Source organism: Heterodontus francisci, chromosome 47 (genome assembly GCF_036365525.1).
Source record: "Heterodontus francisci isolate sHetFra1 chromosome 47, sHetFra1.hap1, whole genome shotgun sequence".
Lineage (NCBI taxonomy): Eukaryota > Metazoa > Chordata > Chondrichthyes > Heterodontiformes > Heterodontidae > Heterodontus > Heterodontus francisci.
This window is the reverse complement of record NC_090417.1, coordinates 4814454-4826968: the sequence shown is the minus strand read 5'-3', so window position 1 is coordinate 4826968 and position 12515 is coordinate 4814454. Positions and strand designations below refer to the sequence as shown.

At 41.4% G+C, this 12515-nt stretch overlaps 1 long non-coding RNA gene across 1 annotated transcript in view; it reads left to right on the top strand.

Moving 5' to 3' along the window:
* Nucleotides 1-12515, top strand: part of LOC137357149 (uncharacterized) — a 74440-nt gene that overhangs the window by 50491 nt on the left and 11434 nt on the right. Inside the window, exon 2 of the long non-coding RNA XR_010971147.1 lies at nucleotides 9897-9992. This is a non-coding gene — a long non-coding RNA (uncharacterized lncRNA). The remainder of the gene's footprint in view (nucleotides 1-9896; nucleotides 9993-12515) is intronic.

Here is a 12515-nt window from a genome sequence, read left to right as displayed (position 1 = left end):
GTCAGTGGTAATTCCTAGTGGGGGATTCAGTGATGGTAATGCCGTTGAATGTCAAGGGGAGATGGTTAAATTTTCTCTTGTTGGAGATCATCATTGTCTGGCATTTGTGTGTGTGTGAATGTTACTTGCCACTTATCAGCCCAAGCTTGAAGATTGTCCAGTTCTTGCTGCACGTGAGCACGGACTTTGTTACGAATGGTACTCAACATCGTATTATCATCAGCGAATATCCCCACTCTGACCTTATGATGGAGGGAAAGTCATTGATGAAGCAGCTGAAGATGGTAGGACCTAGGACACTACCCTGAGAAACTCTTGCAGCAATGTCCTGGTGGTCCAACGACCACAACCATCTTCCTTTGTGCTAGGTATGACTTCAACAGAGTTTACCCCCTGATTCCCATGGACTTCAATTTTGCTTGGGTTCCTTGATGCTACATTCAGTCAAATTCTGCTTTGATATCAAGGGCAATCACCCTCACCTCACCTTTTTTTATTCATTCATGGGATGTGGGCATCACTGCCTAGGCCAGCATTTATTGCCCATCCCCAATTGCTCTGGCGAATGTGCTGGTGAGCTGCCTTCTTGAATTGCTACCGTCCATGTTGGATAGGTACAACCACAGTGCTGTTAGGAAGGGAGTTCCAGGATTTTGACTCAGCAACAGTGAAGGAATGGCGATATAGTTCCAAGTCAGGATGGTGTGTGGCTTGGAGGGGAACTTGCAGGTGGTGGTGTTCCCATATATCTTTTGACAAGGTCTCACATAGATCGCGAGGAGGATAACTGTAGGCTGCAGGAAGATAGCGATGGTCTGGTCAGATGGGCAGAAAAATGGCAAATGGAATTCAGCTTGGACAAGTGTGAGGTGATACATTTGGGGAAGTCAAACAAGGCAAAGGAATACACGATTAATGGGAAAAGTCTGAGAACTGTAGAGGAAGTGATGGACCTTGGATTGAATGTCCATAGATCCCTGAAGGTAGCAGGACAGGTTAATAAGCTGGTTTAGAAGGCATGTGGAATCCTTTCCTTTATTAGCCGAAGTATAGAATATAAGAGCAGGGAGGCTATGCTGGAACTGTTTAACTCATTGGTTAGGCCACAACTTGAGGACTGTGTGCAGTTCTGGTCATCTCATTACAGAAAGGATGTAATTGCACTCGAGAGGATACAGAGGGGATTTACGAGGATGTTGCCAGGATTGGAAAAATGCAGCTATGAGGAAAGATTGGATAGGCTGGGGTTGTTCTCCTTGGAACAGAGAAGGCTGAGGGGAGATCTGATTGAAATGTACAAAATTTTTGAGGGGCCTCGATAGAGTGGAGGTGAAGGGTCTATTCACATTAGCAGAGAGGTCAGTGATGAGGGGGCATAGGTTTAAAGTAAAAGCAAAATACTGCAGATGCTTGAAATGTTAAATAAAAACAAGAAATGCCGGAAATACTCAGCAGGTCTGGCAGCATCTGTGGAGAGAGAAGCAGAGTTAACTTTTCAGATCAGTGACCTTTCATCAGAACTGGCAAATGTTAGAAATATAATAGGTTTTAAGCAAATAAAGGAGGGGTGGGGCAAGAGATAACAAATGGCAAGGTGTTGATAGGATAGGATCACAGAGAATAACTGATCAGAAGGTCATGGAGCAAAGTCAAATGGTATGTGTTGAAAGACAAAGCGTTAGTGCAGGGAAGGTGTTCATGGATAGAAAAATGAACAGCCCTGGCCCAAAGCACAAACATGAAAAAAAAAACAGTGGGCAGGCACATGCTAAGAAAAATGAATGATGAAACAAACTCAAATAAAATAAAAAGAAAAAATAAATGAAAATAAAAAGGGGGCCCGTCCTGCTCTGAAATTATTGAACTCAATGTTCAGTCCGGCAGGCTGTAGCGTACCTAATCAGTAAATGAGATGCTGTTCCTCGAGCTGGTAATACCATTGAACATCAAGGGGAGATGGTTACATTCTGTCTTAGTTTAGTTTAGTTTAGTTTAGAGATACAGCACTGAAACAGGCCCTTCGGCCCACTGAGTCTGTGCCGACCATCAACCACCCATTTATACTAATCCTGCACTAATCCCATATTCCTATCACATCCCCACCTGTCCCTATATATTTCCCTACCACCTACCTATACTAGGGACAATTTATAATGGCCAATTAACCTATCAACCTGCAAGTCTTTGGCATGTGGGAGGAAACCAGAGCACCCGGAGGAAACCCACGCAGACATGTCTTGTTGGAGATGGTCATTGCCTGGCACTTGGTGTGGCGCGAATGTTACTTGCCGCTTATCAGCCCAAGCCTGGATATTGTCCAGATCTTGCTGCATTTCTACACGGACTGCTTCAGTATCTGAGGAGTCGCAAATGGTGCTGAACATTGTGCAATCATCAGTGAAAATCCCCACTTCTGACCTTATGATTGAAGGAAGGTCATTGATGAAGCAGCTGAAGATGGTTGGGCCCAGGACACTACCCTGAGGAATTCCTGCAGTGATGTCCTGGAGCTGAGATGATTGACCTCCAACAATCACAACCATCTTTCTTTGCTCTAGGTATGACTCCAACCAGTGGAGTGTTTTCCCCCTGATTCACATTGACTCCAGTTTTGCTCGGGCTCCTTGATGCCATACTCGGTCAAATGCTGCCTTGATGTCAAGGGCAGTCACTCTCACCTCAGCTCTTGAGTTCAGCTCTTTTGTCCATGTTTGACCCAAGGCTGCAATGAGGTCAGGAGCTGAGTGGCCCTGGCGGGACCCAACTTGAGCGTCACTGAGCAGGTTATTGCTAAGTAAGTGCCGCTTGATGGCACTGTTGATGACACCTTCCATCACTTTACTGATGATTGAGAGTAGTCTGATGGGGCGGTAATTGGCCAGGTTGGACTTGTCTTACTTCTTGTGTACAGGACACATCTGGGCAATTTTCCACATTGCTGGGTCGATGCCAGTGTTGTAGCTGTATTGGAACAGCTTGGCTCAGGGTTCAGCAAGTTCTGGAGCACAGGTCTTCAGTACTATTGCCGGAATATTGTCAGGGCCCATAGCGTTTGCAGTATCCAGTGCCTTCAGTTGTTTCTTGATATCACGCAGAGTGAATAGAATTGGCTGAAGTCTGGCATCTGTGATGCTGGGGACTTCAGGAGGAGGCCGAGATGGATCATCAACTCGGCACTTCTGGCTGAAGATTGTTGCAAATTCTTCAGCCTTATCTTTCGCACTGATGTGCTGGGCTCCCCCATCATTGGGGTTGGGGATATTTGTGGCGCCACCTCCTCCAGTTAGTTGTTTAATTGTCCACCATTATTCACGACTCGATGTGGCAGGACTGCAGAGCTTGGATCTGATCCGTTAGTTATGGGATCGCTTAGCTCTGTCTATCACATGCTGCTTACGCAGTTTGGCACGCAAGTAGTCCTGGGTTGTAGCTTCACCAGGTTGACACCTCATTTTGAGGTATGCCTGGTGCTGCTCCTGGCATACCCTCCTTCACTCTTCATTGAACCAGTGTTGGTCTCCCAACTTGATGGTCATGGTAGAGTGGGGGATATGCTGGGCCATTAGGTTGCGGATTGTGCTTGAGTACAATTCTGCTACTGCTGAAGGCCCACAGTGCCTCATGGATGCCCAGTTTTGCATTGCTAGATCTGTTTGAAATCTATTCCATTTAGCACAGTGGTAGTGCCACACAACATGATGGAGGGTATGCTCAATCTGAAGACGAGACTTCGTCTCCACAAGGACTGAGCAGTGGTCACTCCTACCAATACTGTCATGGACAGTATGGTCCTCTTGAGTTCAGTTCTTTTGTCAATGTTTTGTCCATCTATCTAATCGCATCCAATGTATCATTTGCAATGGCTTCTCTTTCTGCTCCCGCACTGTTACCTCTGGTGTACCCCAAGAATCTATCCTTGCCCTTCTCTTATTTCTTATCTACATGCTGACCCTTGGCGACATCATCTGAAAACATTGCGTTAGTTTTCACAGGTACGCTGACGGCTCCCAACTCTACCTCACCAACATCTCGCTCGACACCCCTACTTTTGCTAAATTATCAGACTGCTTATCCAATATCCAGTACTTGATGAGCAGAAATTTCCTCCAATTAAATATTGGGACCACTGAAGCCATTGTTTGTGGTCTCTGCTCCAAACTCTGCTCCCTAGCTGCCGACTCCACTCCTCTCCCTGGAAACTGCCCGAGACTAAACCAGACTGTTCGCAATCTTGGTGTCATATTTGACCCTGAGATGAGCTTCTGTCCTCTGACCATATTCACACTGTCCCTAAGAGCACCTATTTCCTCCTTCGAAACATCGCCCGACTTTGCCCCTGCCTTAGCTCATCTGCTGCTGAAACCCTCATCCATGCCTTTCTTACTTCTAGACTTGACCATTCCAATGCATTCCTGGCTGGTCTCCGACATTCTTCCCTCCAAACCTGAGGCCATCCAAACCTCAGCTGCAGGTGTCCTAATTCACATTAGGTCCCGTTCGCCTATCACCCCTTTGCTTGCTGACCTACATTGGCTCCCAGTCATGCAATGCCTTGTTTTTAAAATTCTCATCCTTGTTTTTAAATCCTTCCATGGCCTCACCCTTCCCTGTCTCTGTAATCTCCTCCAGCCCTGTTATAAGGTAAAATGATTCCCCTCCATCATGCATCATGTTGCTGATATCTGTCCCAAATGCATTATTTTTATGTTTGTCTATTTTTTAAATCTGTGCTCGTTATTTTATTGGTAATCCAACATGTCGGAGCAACTCCTTAAGTATCAAGAACCAAGATTGTTCATGTTTCAGTCATTGGTGCATCTCCAGGTGACCATAGGCTGTCAGCAATATTCTAGTTCACTGGTACAGTTCCATGACTGTTGGGAAGTACATAATATTAATTGTTTAGTTGCACTTGGTTTGACTATTTTGATTAAAATTCATTCATGATAATTTTATTTTGCAGTAACTATTTGTTTGTATAGGCGACTCTTCCCCAAGCCTTAGCTGGCAACATGTTTTACTTATGTTTTTCTTGTAATGCATAGCACCTGTTAATTGTTTTTTTGGAATAGAACTTTTCTCAAAGCACAGCTGAAAGCTCGAATTAAGGTAGTGCAATTATCTACATTCAAATCTATACGCAATGCTTAGTCCATCTGCTCAAATGCTCCATTTCTTTTTAAATGTTGTTTATCTCTTTTACACTGTCATTATTAAAAGAATCATCAGCAAACTTTATAGTACTTGCCCCCAAGTCATTTCTGAATGCTGTGCACTGCAAGAACTGAGAATTGAACTCTGGAGAACCTAAATTGGATTCGTCTGTGTTGATGTTGAAGAGCAGCTGGCAATGAGGATGGAGCTGCTACAGTTGAAGAACAAGGTGTGCAGCTATGTTCTTACGTCTGCTCTGATAATATGTGGAAAGTGCTCTTATTGGCAATGGGGAAAAAAAAGAGAACTTTGTTCTCGATTTTTTTTCTCTCATTTCACTGGACCTGCTAAGAAACTATCCCTTCATTTCATCTTGACAAACTGTTGAATTTAGGCCAGTGTAAAGAAGGAAAATTCCTGGAGTTGGTGATCATCTCAGTGAAAATGACTGAAGGAAGGAATGGTCCATATTTCACAGTTGATGAGCGAAGTGACGGCGCTCACTGCTCATCGCAAAGAAAAATGCCCACAAAGATCTAGTGATCTATGTAGCATGGATTTCTCCTTTCCTGATATCAGTTTTAATCTGGTGCAGTCAAGAGGATGTCCAGTAACAGAGTAAGCAGCTAATCACATTGAAATATTCTCAGGGACACAAAAAGGAAGTAAAATGAACTGAATTTTTCAAAAGAATTTTCAAGAGAGCCAAATAAATGAATGGGATGTTCACATGGGATTAAGGTAGAAGCTGAAATATCATAACCTTCAGAAAAAATTATTTTATTTCAGAAGATGTGGAATTTATTTTGTAGTCGAGAAATTTGACATTCCACAAATATAACATTAGATTTTCAGTGACAATAAGGCTCCACAGCACTAAATATAAACTTAGTATACCATTAAAAGCCTAGTTACACTTCATTGAACAAGCTGTAGCTTTTTTCATGGGTTCTTTCAGCGAGGCAATGGCATAAGACGACAGGTTTTTGTAGTTACACCTCCATAAAATCATCTGACATTCCCCCTACCATCAGCTGTTGAAGCCTTCATCCATGCCTCTTGCCTCAACTAGCCATGTGCTTTTTCTGGCCAGCCTCACATCATCCATCCTCCATAAACATTAGTTCATCCAAAACTCTGCTGCCTATATCCTATCCCGCCAACTGCTGTTCACCCATCATTACTGATCTCGTTGACCTACATTGACTCCTGGTTCCCCAGCATCTCGCTCTAGCATTTAAATCTCTTCACGGCCTCGCTCCTTCCTATCTCTGTAACCTCCTCCAGCCCGATAGCATCGCACCCCACCCCAAACTTTCCATTCTTTTTGGTACATCCCTTGCCCCATCATTAGCAGCCATGCTTTTAGCTACCTTGGTTCCATGCTCAAGAATTGTCTCTTTAAACCTCTTAAACTCGCTCCCCTCCATTTAAAACATTTTCTCTACCCACCCATTTTGCCCCTGCTAGTCTCCCTTTCTTTGACTGAACTATTTTATTTGATTACCCCTCCGAAGTTTTGTTCTACATAAAAAGTGCTCTGGAAATGTAAGTTATTATTAAGAGTTTAAGAAATGTATTTGACCTTTGTCTTGAGGTTCAGATGGTGGGGCAAATAGTATTGCCTAACATGCTTAAATATAACTCACTTTTTTTTGTTATTGGATTAATCTATTTCTGTGCCAACTGGATACGCGTTAACAGATAGCCAGCAGTGATCATGGTATTGATCTTACTAAACAATTTAAACATCATGAACCATGAGCGGAAGGTAATGTACTTTGGAATTGTTAGGTAAAGCAAAAAATGAGGCATTTCCATTAAAATTAAGACCGTGCGTCTTTTATATTTTCACAATAGATGTACTTTTTTTGTTTTGGAGGCCTCCATTTTTAAGTCCCATTTTTGTTCGTGATTTTATTATGGCAGACACAAATGTGGATACTCAGAGCCCAGTGGTTGTAAATTGTGCACTAGGCATTTATCAAATGATAATCCACACTGGGTCTGCGTTACTGGCAGATGTTTGGGACTGCTGTTTTATGAGAATTGCAGTGCAGAGCTGATGCAAACCATATTACCAAAAGACACTGCAGACATGAGCAATTTATGTCAGCTCCTCACAAGTGGCTTGTCTTCTGTAAACAGCTGGTCCCTTATGTATATTCTGTTTATACAGTAAATAAGTATCAACAATAGAGAGTAACGGCTGTGGAACAATTTATTGTAAGTTCATCATCATTTTAACATGCATTTAAATTCAGAGTAATGTGCAGGATTAGATTGCATTCCATAACATTGATTAACAATGGTGTCTTTTTTTGAAAAATGTATCATGACCACATGCTGAGAATCTTAATAAAAGAAAAAACTTTTATACGTTACTGTCTTGTTACACATTCCAACTCATACATTATTTAGTATGTAAAGCTCCTTTGTGTATGATTTAAAATGCACCACCTGTCTCTCTTTCCTCCTGAGTTATTTGAGAATAAACATGTTCATTTATTGGACTCCAATTCTAGTTTCAGTAACCATTCAACAGTAAGAGAACCCAATTGGACTTTCTGCACAGTATAGAGAAAGCTATGAGTCTTGAGTTGCTTAGGATATTTTAAATCAGATTTGATATCTCATTTTGGCATTCCTAATAGTAGTTGTCTTGTCACTGCAGATGTGACTATTTGGCAATTAATAACATTTTTAAAATCTTTATTATTCTGATTTGTGTGCTCTACACTTTATTTTGATTATTCCAAGTCAACTATTTTCAGAACATTGAATATTCTCCTATGTAAGAGCATCAGACAGGTAAGACAATGCAGAATAAAAGTGAACAACTGAAGTGTATTAGTATATTTAAATAGTATAATAGTATTAGTATTCTCATGTCAGATAATACAGTGCTATAGGATCCTGGTGCATGGCGAGGAACAAGTGCAATTGCTCTTAAACATTTTAATTATGTAGTATTGTCATTTCTATAATATCATCTTAGTCTGCATGCATTTCCTGTCTGAACTAAGCCTTCTTGCTGTATCATACTTTTGTGGCAACTTTTTCCATTCTTTATTCCAATGTACATGTTTATAATGGAAATGGCCTATGTAAGCTGAACAAGTCTGGTACATGCCACGGTGATCTTGGGAGGGGAAAATAATAATTTTCCGCAAAACAAACAGAATATAGAAGAGGATTCAAATCACCTGGATACATAGTAATTAGTTTCACTGCCACATTATACTGCAGATTATGTGGGTCCAGCTTTAGAACAAAGAACAAAGAACAAAGAAAATTACAGCACAGGAACAGGCCCTTCGGCCCTCCAAGCCTGCGCCGATCCAGATCCTCTGTCTAAACATGTATCTACTATTAACTCCAAAGGTCACCTATTACTCCATGACATTTCTTTCTGCCTGCCTGACATTGCTTCCAATCTACCTGGGCCAAATTTCTCCTCAATTCATTTAAAATTAGCCCTCCGCCTTAAAAGTGAAGCATTTTTATTCTAAATTGCTCCTTCTCCATAGCTAACTGACTCTAAACCTTATGATACTATGATCACTAGTCCCAAGATGATCCCCGACTGTGACATTTTCCACTTGACCCATTTCATTCGCCAGGTCAAGATCCAGTCATACCTCCTTCCTTGTTGGGCAGAGAAAGATACCAATTAAGAAAATTCTCCTGAACACACTTCAGAAATTCCTCTTCTTCTCTGCCCTGAAGAAAACCACTGCCCCATTCAATATTGGGGTGGATAAAGTCTATAGTTCTCGCATACCTCAGCAATCTCTTTGCAAATCTGCTTCTCTATCTTCTTCCCACTATTTGCTGACGTATAAACTACACCAAGTACCGTAATAGCTCACTTATTTTTCTTATCTTCAACTAAATAAATTCTGTCTTGACCCCTCAAGAACCTTCTCAAGAATACAACAAATACATGGAATTCTTATGGAACGTTGATTACACGGCTCTTTTTTCAAATGAAATTACTATGTGCTTGAAAGGAGGATTAAAGATTGTGTTACGCAATTTTGTGTTTCAGCTTGATTCAGTCCCATACTGAAGGTTTGAGCTCATAATCTACCCTGAGACTCCAATGCAGTGCTCAGTGAGCACTGTATTGAGAGGTGGTGTGTTCCAGAAAATAGTAAGTCAAGGTCTCATCTCAAAGATCCCATCTTAAAGATCCCATGGCAGTACTTGCAGAACAGCATAGAGTACTCACAATACCCTCCTCAGTCTTCAACCTCAACCAATAATACTAAAAAGTAGATTAACAGACATTCTTTGCATTGTTTGTTGATGGGACATTGTTGGTGCAAAATGGCTAGCGCATTTACTAACTTAATAGTCACTGCACTTCAAAAATAATTTCTGCTTTAACATGATAAGGTACTATATAAAATACTATTATTATTATCTATAAATGTGGAACACATTGGTTCTGCAATCCGAAAACCATACAATATTTTGGGGAATGCTTCCATGCCAGGATTGAACAATCTCGGTGAAATGTTACATTGATGAAATTTGATGAATTAATGAACTTTACTTGTTTTTCATGTATCGTTATGGAGAAATTACATTTTCTGTATATTATCTATAGTTAGGTATCTATTTCCTAAGATTAAATAAGTTTGCTAGATTCTGTGATAGAACAAATTATACAGATCTGCAGAACTGGCCAATGTAATAAAATTATCTTACATTCTTATTTTGTGTTTTCATTATAGCTTGGGATCATATATTTTGGATGGGAAAAAACACAGCCAGCCAAACTAAAACAAAAGATCTAACATTCACCGAATATGCTGGGAGAAAATTAAAAGGTACTTTGCGTGAAATGTATCAACTTCGGTCTAGGAGAGGAACATCTCGAAAATAGTCCAAAATCTGAAAGGGGTTTAGTTAAAAATCTAACTGACTGACACATGGCAAGAAAATTAGGAAAAAGTAATTAAACTAAAGAAAACAAATTACTACTAACTACAAACTACTATATTATACATGGAGTAAAAATTGCAATTACATTAAGCTTACCTGTTTTAGTGCTTTTTTGGTATGTTGTTGAGTAGAAGACAACACCTTGTTTTGTGCAACTGTAGTCGAAGAACTTGTACTATTTGGAGAAGAACTGTCATCAGGCACAGGTTTTGGGTCTGGACAAACTCCATTTTCCTCTCCTGGACCAACAATCCCTCTCCCTATGAATATAAACTGAGCTGTCAGTGGCAGCTACTAGGTAGCACTAATCTCCCCTGGGAACAACAAGCAGAAGCATTGCCTTTGCTTTGAAACTAATTCAGTCAACTACACGGACCAGAAGCAGCAGTGCCCCCTACTGCTAAAACTAATGCAGTGACTCTCCTCATAAACAAATACCAGCCTCCCCAGCCCCTACAGTAATGCGTTGATCGCACTCAGAGGCACAAGTCTTTCTAATCATGTGACAAACTGGTCTCCTTCACAGACATGGAATCATAGTTGTTATGGCATAGAAGGAGCCCATTCGGCCCATTGAGTCAATGCTGGCTCTCTGGAGCAATCCAGACAGTTTAATTTCCCCACTCTATCCCTGTAGACCTGCAAGTTTATTTCCCTCAAGTGCCCATCCAATTGACTTGAAATCATTGATCACCTCTGCTTCTATCACCCTCAAAGACAGAACGTTCCAGGTATATAAAAAAAAAAGTTCTTCCTCACATTCCCCCACATCTCTTGCCCAAAACCTTAAGTCTGTGTCCCGTAGTCCTTGCACGATCAGCTAATAGGAACAGCTCATCTTTGTCTACCTTATCCAAACCTGTCATAACGTGTACACCTCTATCAAATCTCCCCTCAATCTCCTTTGCTCTAACATAGAAGCATAGAAAATAGGAGCAGAAGTAGGCCGTTCCGCCCTTCGAGCCTGCTCCGCCATTCATTATGATCATGGCTGATCATCCAACTCAGTAACCTGTTCCTGCTTTCGCCCCATACCCTTTGATCCCTTTAGACCCAAGAGCTATATCTAACTCCTTCTTGAAAACATACAATGTTTTGGCCTCAACTGCTTTCTGTGGTCGCGAATTCCAAAGGCTCACCACTCTCTGGGTGAAGTAATTTCTCCTCATCTCAGTCCTGAAAGGTTTAACCCGTATCCTTAGACTATGACCCCTGGTTCTGGACTCCCCCACATCGGGAACATCCTTCCTGCATCTACTCTATGAAGTCCTGTTAAAATTTTATAGGTTTCCATGAGATCCCCCCTCACTCTTCTGAACTCCAGCGAATATAATCCTAACCGACTCAATCAAAGGAGAACAATCCCAGCTTCTTCTGAGCCGGAGCTGCCAGCTTTTGCCATATCCAAAATATTAGTGTTGCTTTTAAATTCACTGTGCAAGTGGATGAAAAAGTTCCATTTTTTTAAATGTACAAATTGAACAATGAACCTTTGCTGTCTGATTTTCAATTATTAAAACTTGCTGGGCAGCTTCAGGCCCCATATGAAACTTATCAGTTGAAAACAACCATTTGCTTTCCATCACATAATAAAGCTCATGTTTATATTGCAAGTGTCATTGATTACTACAATGATACATTTACTTTTATATTTAAGTTAAATGCAGTTGAAGCAATCTTTATTGAAAATATTCTTGGCCTTTGTGTCGACAAGCTGTCTGCAAGGAATGTGGAGCTGAGATTGGGTGTTGACTTTACCACCAGGGGGTGCTGATGCATCAAGTGTAACTCCTGTTGCAGCACAAAGTCGAATGCACATCAAAGTCAGAGTAAAGTCAGGGCTGCTATGCTGAAAAGTTTGAGGCAGGCAAAGATTCTAGAAGAGTCAGCAATAGATTGGCCTGAAACTCAGCTGAAGGTCTATCACATGCTTACTGATCAGGATCAAGTTGCACTACGGCACAAACAGGATTCACTGTGCAGCAAAACTTTTTTGCGGTGTGTGGTTTTACATTTCTCCATGTGTAGGGCAGCAATGATCTGTAGCATAAGGACTTTATTGGATCAGCATCCATGTTATTCCATACACCACGTTATAAATATGGTAGAGGAGCTCTGCCAATGGCTCACTCAGTGAAAGCAGCACATAACTGAGCCATACATGGCATCAGGTCCCAGAAGTGATTCCTGTTTTAAGTTAGTTGATTGGCCTTGGTCAGGGAGGAGAAAATAATCATTATCCAATGCTCCAGCTGGAGTATCCTGCCCAGCCTCCCATCTTTCTCCCTCCATAAACTTGAGCCCACCCAAAGCTCTACTGCCCATATTCTAAGTCGCACCTAGTCCCGTTCACCCAGCACCCAGGTGCTCGCTGATAATATTGCCTGGTCCAGCAAAACCTCAAATTA